We start from the raw sequence: 10775 nt of genomic DNA on the forward strand, positions 1-10775 counted from the left end.
CCTCTCTTTGTTTACTGGCATTATGTGGCATTTGAGCCACATCCCTAACAGCAGGTATTAATTTACTTCGGTTACATCTTAGAATAGATTCTCCTGCATTAGCACTGCAAGAGAAGACCAGGCTAGATGTCAATCCTCCCACCTGTACCACCTGAGAATCTGGGATTAAGTATCTGGGATTAACTATATGTATGATCACACTCAGTTTATTTTATTGTGGTGGAGTCCTGCCAGATTTTTACCTGGGCTTGTCCTCAATCCACTGTTCTTCCAATCTCTACCTCTTGAACAACTAGTATTACAACTGTGTAACATTTGTTCTTGGCCTTGCTTTAGTTTCCTCAAAATCGAATTCCCTTTCTTGCCTCTTTAGTAATAAAGACACTTTAAATTGTATTTAAACCTGGAAAATACAGAATACTTTCCCCATTTTTATTTAAACTTCAGTCATTTCTGTAAGGTCCGCTCCTGGATGGCAAGCAGACTCCACCCTCCTCGCAGCAAAGTCTCCACCCACAACCTGCGTTACCTAGGCAACTGGGACACCTGGAAGAGGTCACATCTGCATCCGCTGAGGTCACATCTGAATTTGATGTGGCCACACCTTTCCCCGCCCATACCCTAGATAAGGCCTAGCCCAGGCCCAGACGTTCTCTTGCTCTTCTTTTCTGCTCTCACTCTCTCTCTTGCTCTTGCTCTTCTTTTCTGCTCTCTTCCTCCCTTGCTCTTGCTCTTCTTTTCTGCTCTTGCTCTTGCTGCTCTTTTCTTGCTCTCTCTTTCCCAGCCCCGTGGAGTGCCAACCTTGCCTGGTCCCAGCAGGTCTACTGAATAAACCTACCCCTTACCTGAATACCACGTGCGTGCTGGTGCAGTTCTTAATCGGCTACCTCTTTTTAAAAACCTAACAATTTCTATGAAAGTATCTTTTGGAGCCTGGAAGCATGCAGAAGGCTCTGGGCTCCATCCCCAGCAACCCTGACACAAAATCTCTCTCTCTCTCTCTCACTCTCTTTGCTGATGGTCCTGGGGCTTGAACTCTGGGCCTGGGTGCTGTCCCTGAACTCTTCAGCTCAAGAAAAGTGCTCTACCACTTGAGCCACAGTGCCACTTCCTGTGGTTTATTGGAGATAAGAATCTCCTGGACTTTCCTGCCAGAGCTGACTTTGAAATGTGATCTTCAGATCTCAGCCTCCTGAGCAGCTAGGACTATAGGCATGAGCCACTGGTGCCTGGCTAAATGTCTATTTTGTAATATAAAATAACATGTTCACAGGCTATGGTGATTTGGCACTATTATTCTGTTTATCACAAATGTTATGTGACTAAGCCTAGATAATCTTCTCAGAAGTCCATGGCATGTTAATTACTTCATTTATTCTCTCATTCATATTTCTTGTATTTGTATTTTTAAAATCAACAGCCTAAATGCTGCCCAATAATCCACATTCTCTTTGTTGTTTTCCATCTCTTCCATTCACAATTCTTCCCCCCACCCCCTTATATATCCAGAACTCAACTCTCTACCTTTAGTTTCAATTGATGACTTGGTGTTTCACTTGCCAAATTACACATCACCAGACAATGATGTTCTAAAGCTGTGGTTATTCTCCTTTCCTTTTTTCCCCCAATCTATTTAGGAAATATATACTCAGCGTGAAACTATGGGTTATGTGAGTTTGCAGATAAAATGGTTTCAGTTCTCCTGGGCTTATATTCTATTTGGGGAGAAATTAAATGAATAATGAGGGAAGAACATAAAGGAGAGGGCGAAAGACAGATGGAGAAAAGGAATAAGGAAGGAAGAAAAGAAAAGGAAAATGTCAGACATATAAAAATATCATGCTGAAAATATACATCCGTGAGCTACATAGCTACTTAGAGAATAGTCTTGAGAAGCAAAGAAGAGAGTAGAGGTTTGAGAAAAGTGTTAATGAGATCTGGTCTCAAAAATAACCTGAACTCGTTGGCAGGAAACTGTGAACCCCACTATATGGGTGGTGAAAGTAGAATTGCTCACATAAGCTACCAGGTAAAAGTGAAAGGCTGGAGTTGAAAAACAAAGTAAAAGAAAAACGACACTGAGAACACTGCCATGCTCACCATTTATTCACTAGGACCCCCATGTAGGGCCCATTCAGGGCCCAGCTCATCACAGGTATACAACAGACATTGAGGAATGTGTTAATCTACCACTCTTTGCATTATAATAATGCTGAAGTTACAAGAGAAGCCAAATGCTCTTTGCTCCCTGCCTATTGGAATTCCATATGGGAATGTGTGAGAAACATGCAGAAAAAAAATATGGTTAACTGTGTGAACAGGAGGTAACAAGTTTAGGAGGAGGAGACACAGTGCATCATGGAGTGATGGAAGAGAGCAAACGAAAACCTTGAAGCTCCATGTTTCTTCGTCCGTATCTGCAGTTCAGGACAAAGGGCACTTTTGCCCCTGGGCAAGGCAGTGAATGATTTATTTAGCAACGATCTTTTCACATACTGGGAGTTATCATTCCAAAGAGAAATTTGGCAGATTGCCCTATAACCTCTATTTGCAGCAAGTCAAAAGCTGGCATTCTCTGTTAATTATTATGAGCATCTGAGTACAAAGAATATAGAAACAAATGGAATTTCAGTTTTGGAACAATGTCAATTTGCATGGAAGTATTAATATAGCAAGTAAATGATGAACTGCTCCTTTAAAAGGCATTATTGGTCTAAAGGTAGTATTGAAATTGGTCTAGAAGAAAAGTATGTAATAATCTTTTATTTGAGAGAGCTTTAAAAATACATAATTTTAATCAGCTCTTACATTCTTAGAACTTAATTCTAACAATCAGGTACTCCTTTTTGTGTGTGTGTGCCAGTTCTGGAGATTGAATTCAGGTACTGAGTAGGGTCCCTGAGCCTAATTGCTCAAGGCTAGCACTAAAATCTACCACTTGAGCCATACTCCAATTCTGTTTTTTTTTTTTTTTGTAGTTGTAGTTAATTGGAGATTGGGGTCTCAAGGACTTCTCTGTCTGGGCTGGCTTCAAATAGTGATCCTCAGATCTCAGCCTCCTGAGTAATGAGGATTATAGGCATCAAACACTGACATTCTGCAAGAACCAGATACTCCTATGTCTAGAATAAAACCACTCCAAAAAGCCTTCTGTAATGTCAATCTGACAATTTTACTTTTTAAAAAAACTTTCATTGAGTATCAGTGGTTCATACCTTTAATCCTAAATCACTCAGAAACTGAAATCTAAGGACCTTAGTTCAAAGCCAGCCATGGCAGAAAAGCCAAGTTGACCCCATCTGTAAAATCAGGGCTGGAGTTGTGGCTCAAATGATAAAGCACCAGCCTTGAACAAGCAAGCTGAGCAAGCTAAAGATTTGAATACAAGCTACAGTAAAGTCACAAGAAAAACAGTTATCAAGGACCTGGGTGTATAGTTTTATAATAGCATGTGTGAGGATCTGGACTCAATCCTCAGCACTAAATAAAAGTGGTTATTGAAATCCTACAGCACACCCGCAAATATCTCATGAGAATCAGCTTGGGTTCTGTTAACCCTGCTTCAGATTCCTATCTGGCTACCTGTACCTCTCCTGCTCACACAGACTTAATTTATTTACATATAAATAAGTTGTTGTCCATGTCTATTTAACATGCATTGCTACAGATAATCTGATTACCCCTGTAAAAAAAAAAGCAACTAAAAATATTAAGGCCTCCAGTAAAACACATTAGAGAAGAAAAATGAATTGCTCTCACATAAACTGCAAAAGCTAACGACATCACCTGCAGACACAAGGCCCTGCTGGCTATTTGACTGGAAGAAGTGCAGAAAGAAGGTCTGTCAACATGTGTGGGAGGCAGTTCTGCTCAGAAAGGGCAATAAAAACAAGGGCTGGAGTTTGGGCGTGGGTGATAAGGACAATGGGTGCAGTCAGAAGATGGGCTTGTGCAGAGTAGCTGGAGAGCCATGTGTGGGAGGGTGGAGGGTCAGAAATGCATACCGATGCCAAGGGACTCCAATCTATAGGAAGCTGGGGGAGCCAGAGGAAAAGATGCAAACAGAATGGATGGAGACATGGAGATTACTGGAGCAGGTCATCAATCTCCAAGAGGGAAAGGGGCGCCGTGAACTGTGGGAATGATGTAAAGAACATGTCAGGATTTCTGCAGTACACACAACTGAAGTGTGTACCTTGACTTTGTAAGAGTGATGCTGTCTAGTTTTTAGAGAATAGGCTTGTTTTCTAATTAGAAAACAAAATTCTTCAGAGTACTTATGAAACTACAAGACGAGCAGCCAACCAATTTATAATATAGAAGGAAAGTCAACACAATTGTGAATGGAATTCAGAGGGAGTATTTCCAATGTCATTAATAGTTTGAGTGAGATTGAGTTACTACAGAACTGCATTAAACCATTTCAAAAGAGAAAAAGAAGCCTGGCACTAGTGGCTCACACAGTTAAATCCTACCTACTTAGGAGATTAAGACCTAGAGGATTGTGGTTCAAAGCCAGTTCAGAAAGAAAAATCCATTGAACCTCCATATCTAAACCAACAAGTGGCAAAATGCTGGGCCTCTGGAGTTATGGCTCAAATGGTAGAGCACCAGTTATGAGCAAGAAAAGAAAACTGAGAACATGAGTCTCTGAATTCAAGTCATGGTAATGGTACAGTGGGCCTGGGGGGGGGGTAGGGAGAGAAAGAGAAAAAGAGAGAGAGAGAGAGAGAGAGAGTACTATATTGGTGAATAACGGGATATGGTACCATTTGGCTTTTGGTGGTGGTGGTGATGGTGGTTCGCATTTAGGACCAAATCTAAGGGTATCCTGAGTTGCATCCCAGTCTTGCTATGTAGTAATTATGCAATATGTAAGGTGTGTTAATCAGACTCTGTTATTTTTCATGTCAGCACACATTTAGACTCTAAAACAATATTGTAAAACTAGAGTTATAGTCCTGTAATGGGATGTGCACTTAGCATGTGTGAACCCTTCTCTCCTCTCCTCTATTCTTTTCTCTTTCTCTCCTCCCACAACTACACATGAGCACATACTATGGGAACAGTAAATATATTTGACACTAAGTTTAAAAAGACAAAGAGCCCATTGTACCACTATAGTTAGTTGATGTCCTCCTATAAGATATAGCATAATGAACATTCTTCACAGCCTAGACAGAAGAATTCATTGTCAAAGCCTCAAATGTAACCATCCACGTGGATAAGAAGAGAAATATTAGCTTCTTTCAATTTATTTGCTTATGAGCAAATAAATATAAGAGGCTTAAAATATTCATGTTTTCATTTTTTCCGCTGTGCTTTATATGTGAGTTAGGTTGAGAGCATTCACTACTGAAGGGACGTATTGATGAGCAAACAACAAACAGAAGTATTTCATCCTGGAAATGCAAAAAGTAGCCTTTTGGTTGACATTAATCATCTGTCTTTTTTTCAGGCATAGTAGTACGCTAATGACTTAGGCAGAATTCACGAAAGTTCTTCAAATGATACCAACTTTAAAACTGCACATTATTATAAATTCTGGAGGCATTTTGCTGGGAGAGAGTCCCTAGGTTTACCTCCCTTTGATTAGCTCTTTACACAGGCATTTAACAGCTGCTGTCTTTGTAGCACAAAAGCAGATGCTTAGGCAAATTCACGGTTAATATCCTTATTCAAGGTCAGCGAATACATTCCTTTTATTCCTTGGGCTAGACTTTTCACCACAGGCATTAAGGGAAGCTAGCCTCTTTAGGTCCTGCTGTCAAGAACTGACCCTTTAAACTTGGAGTTTTCAAGCTTTGTTTAAAACTTTAGCTGGGCACCAGTGGCACATGCCTATAACCCTAGCTACTCAGGAGACTGAGATCTGAGGATCATGGTTCAAAGCCAGCTCAGGCAGGAATGTCCTAGTGATTCTTATCTCCAATTAACCACCAGAAAACCAGAAGTGGTGCTGTGGCTCAAGTGGTAGAGCACTAGCCTTGAGATGAAGAGCTGATGGACAACACCCAGGCCCAGAGTTTAAAACCCACAACTACCACCACCACTACCAATAACAACAACAACAAAATCTTTACTGTGAGAAAACTATAAAAATGGGTCAAATACATTTTCTCTACTTTGCACCACTGCTTGGTGCTAAGCCAAAAATCTGGAGTAAAATTCTGGAGCAAGACAAAGTAGCTTGCAAAACTGCATTGTTTGACCAACATTGTTTGACGTTTAAAAAACCTTTGTTTAAAGTCAATTGCTTATGTACAGATTAAGAATTTTGTGTGGATAACTTACTTTTTTATTTTCAGAATTTTGAATATCTAGGAAAACTGGCCTATTTTCTCAAATGGTAAAAGCCCTTGGATCACTGGGCAGAGGGGTATAATTCAGTAGAAGAGTTCCCCCTGGGAACCTATCTGGGATCTGGGATCAGAAAACTTGGAATAAACATAGCTCATTACTCTATGTCTCCACATGATTTACTTTTGTCAGTTTTAAGATGATGGCCAGACTTTACTGAAAAATCTGTATTATTTTAGTCCATCTTGTGGTGCTGTATCAGAATCCCATAGACTTAGACTAGGTAATTCATAAAGAAAAGAAAGATATTTCTTGTAGGTTCCAAGGCTAGGAAGTCCAAAGTGGAGGATGAGCATCTGGTCAAGGGCTTCTTGCTGTCATCTCATGTCAGAAGGAAGATGGGAAAGAGAGCACAAATGAGCTAGTGCCAGAGAGCACAGAACTTCTTTCATAACAAAATGAACCAAGATAGCTAGCTTGCTTCCATGCTAATGGCATTAATCCATTCACAAAAACAGAGTCCATATAAGACAGACTCTTCATTGTGTCTTTTTTTCTTGAGCAGGATTTCTTTGCAAAGGTTTCTTTGCAGCTTTTAAACACTAAGCTGCCTGTTAGTATTCATGAGCTCTCCAATAATATCTATATTTTAGGTCAACTTCTTTATTTGTACGTGTATCTACAGATTTGTCATTTATATTAAGTATCTGTTTCTGTTGTTAAGTGAGTTACAGAACCTTGATGCGGAAGAGTTTAATCATGTCAAGCAATTATAAATATCCTATAGTTTCCAGGCTATTTCCATTAGACCTTCAAGTTACCTCTTATTTTTCTCTATGCTTTACTAACACCTTACATTTTACATTCCAATGCAGGAATCTTTCCCTGATTATAAAGCAAAGTATTCCCTCTGAACTTACTGTGTCTGTAGTTTCTAATATTTAAATTGTACTCTTGCTTTTAATTCCTTAAAGTTTTTTCTTGGAGTTTTGAGTGTAGCTCAATGGTAGAGAGCAAGTTGAAAGGCCTTAAGTTCTGAATTTAATCCCTCAAAGCGTGGAAAACAATGTTGGGTTGGAGCTCAATGGCTGAGTACTTGGCCAATGTATACAAAGACCTGGGTTCCATTCCCAGCACCTCTCAAAACAGCCATCCCCAGCTCTGCTCTCCAGGGAAGAAAATAAATCAGCTTTACTACCACTTCCTACCTGAAGAGTTCCAAACTTTTCCCCCACTGTCATAGTTTTCTTCCTTCTTTTTAATCTTTGCTTTATGGTCGTTTGCTACTCATCCTCCATATCTAACCCTATCTGATTATTTGTAGTGTTGACCGTCGGATCCGACTTTCTTCTCTGTCTTCTACTTCAAACATTCTGAGTGTTCTGTACTCTTTTCCTCTCCTTCAAGATTAACACAAGTACCATCACTAGATCAGTACTTTGGCCCAGCTGGCCTGATATACCAAGAAAGGATGTTGGGACATTTTTTTCCCTCTAAATCGCAATTCAAATGCTGCCACATCATTGTCAGAATGCCTACATCCATCGTAGCATGCATTTTCCCTAACCAAGGGAGGCAGGACATAGAGAGAAGGGATGTAGAGATCCTAATATCTGAGGATCCTAATATCCCTAATATCAGTGCCACACTTGTTATTTTCCAACTTGTTAAATACAATTGACTCCATAGCTAGAAGTTCTGCATCTGCATATTCAACCAACATTGGATCAAAGATGCTTAGGAAAAAAAAATAAACTGTCCAGTCTGTACAGGACATGTGCAGACTTTTCCTTTTACCACTATTCCATCAACAATACAGCATAGCAACTATTTACTTAGTGTTCACATTATAGTAGATCTTATTAGTAACTTGGAGATTATTTAAAGCATACAAGAAGATACGTATGAGATATATACACAACTACACCATGTTTGATAAGGGAATTGAGCATCTGCAGATTTTGGTCTCCCCAACGCTCTTGGGTAGAGCTACTTTATTATTACATGATTCTAGTTTTGTTGTTGCTCTTCACAACCAAGTTTATTATTTTAGACAGTACTGGGGTTTAAGTATGTAATGTGGTCTCATGATTACCAGGCAAGTATTATTCACTGAAACCATGTTCTCAGCTCTTGGTTTTTTTTTTTTAAATAAACACATGGGATCTATGATTGTATGATGTTTCTACTTCCCATTTGCTTGCAGGAACAATATTATGCTGAAGACCATCGACATGAAGTAAAAGATCTTGCTCAGCAAAGTTGATGTACATTAGGTTCATTCATTCATTTTATTATTTATTTTGGTGCTGAGAGGATGACTGAGATTAAGTTAGTTAAATAGGCCAAAGAGCCTTTTGTGGAAGACTTTGGTTTGACTTTAGAGATGCTTGTTTGAAAAGAATGATCCCCATCTCTTTGCAAGGTACATGATCAGACCCGGGATTGTACATATGCTAAGCAAACATTCTACAAAGTAATCTATACCTCCAACCCCTATTCTATTTTTGATTCTTGATTTCCTCCCCAAGGTGGGCACAGGAGATTACGACAGATAGCCTTGCTTGGTAAGACCCCTGACACTTTCCAGACGGGGCAGAGACACCAGGCAGCAAAACTATTTCACTTTAATTTTAAAAGGGTTACTGATGGGGGAGGGCCAAGAAGGCAGAAAGGGTCAACCCACTCTCATCTTTCTTGTTGATGACTTGTAACTGGAGCAGCTCCATGCAGCCTGTGTCTGCAAGAATGTGAGGAAGTTCACCAGTGGACAGGCATAGATGGAAAAATGTTACAGACAGGGAGTGGGGCACCTCAGTTCAGAGTGTGAACCAGCTCAGCCAAGAAGGGATGGCAGAGAAACAGGGAGAGTCTGGTAAGTGAAGTGCAAAAATGCAGAAGGAAGCTCAGCAGAGAAGAGCCATCTCTAAACAGATGTTTGGGAATCTGCAAATCAGGCTGCCCTTCTCAACACGTAGTTCTTGTGCTGCGGTGGGAACTGGATTGAGAGGTTTGATCTGAGCTGGCTGTTCTGGGAAACCACGTTTGCATTTTCCTGTCTTTGAGAATCCATAGAAATCACCACCAGAGTCTCCGTGAGTCACAGGCTTGCGACCTAATTTGTCTCAGGATGAGTGCCGCTGAATCAGTCCAGCTGAGAATCAGCTATGTGGTATATGGCTGGTTAGTGACATGGGAGGGAGCAGAGCTCACATTCCCTTTAAGACTGGCTGTGACACCAGAATGGAACAGAACTCATTTTCTCTTTTATAGAGCCCTGGCTCAGAGGTAAGCTAAGGAAGAAGTGGGTCTTGCTACCCCTTTAAGACTACAGAAGTTGAGGAATTGAAGATCTGAGCAGGCATGCCTGATTATCACTGAAGCTGGGCCAAGAAATGCCAGGGTCCTGGATGGTTGAGGAGGCCTTTTACTTGCCCTGTGCATACCAAGCAAGAGTTACAAAGGGCAGTAGAGACAGGGACAAGCCTCCTGAACTTGGCATTCCTGGCCTGGGTGCGAGTTGAGCAATCCTCTTTGTAACAGATTTCTATAGGAGCAACTGATTCTGGATAGGTGTCACTGGCAAAAAGAAGATGATTCCAATTTACTGCAGTCCCAAGATAATCCTGCTGGTGCCCTGGAGAGTCAAGAGAAAAACAGGTAAGGGCTGAAGATTTCCCCTCCCCCACAGTATTTGACACAGCCAAAGGAGTGTGAGGAGTAGAAGTGATGGGGGTGATAGTGAACACACGCTCTTTCTTGCACATCTGGCAATCTCAGGAGACACAATTCCTTCAGGTTTTAACTAACACCTTTTTTTTGCATGTGCTTTTGGGCACCTGTATGTAACTTTTTTTTTACAATTTAAGATTTTTTGACCTTTAAAAGGTTGTACAAGGGGGTTACCATTTAACATGTCTATCTATGCTTTCTGAATTTTCACTTTTTCTTTTAGTGTTCAAAGATCTTTTTTTTTACAATATTTATATTACAGTATTTTTGTGCTATTGTTTCTTTCGATCATGAGAAAAACTAACCAAAAGAAAGAGGAAACTGACCAAGAGAAAGAAAGTGCACTGGTGGCTCACGCCTGTAATCCTAGCTATGCAGGTTGCTGAGATCTGAGGATCATGGTTCACAGCCAGTCTGGGCAGGAAAGTCTATGAAATTTTGATCTTAAATTAACTACCAAAAGGCTGTAAATGGAGCTATGGCTCAAAGTGGTAGACTACTAACCTTGAGAACAAAAGCGAGGGACGGTGCCAAGGCTTTGATTTCAAACCCAAGCTGAGGGCTGGGAAGGTGGTTCAGTGGTAGAGCGCTTGCCTTGCATGCCTAAGGCCCTGGGTTCGATTCCTCAGGACCACATAAGCAAAAAACTGGAAGTGGCGCTGTGGCTCAAGTGGTAGAGTGCTAGCCTTGAGCTGAAGAGCTGAGGGACAGCGCCCAGGCCCAGAGTTCAGGCCCCATGACTG

The sequence above is a fragment of the Dipodomys ordii genome, unplaced genomic scaffold, assembly GCF_000151885.1.
Source record: "Dipodomys ordii isolate 6190 unplaced genomic scaffold, Dord_2.0 Scaffold27, whole genome shotgun sequence".
NCBI classification, from domain to species: domain Eukaryota; kingdom Metazoa; phylum Chordata; class Mammalia; order Rodentia; family Heteromyidae; genus Dipodomys; species Dipodomys ordii.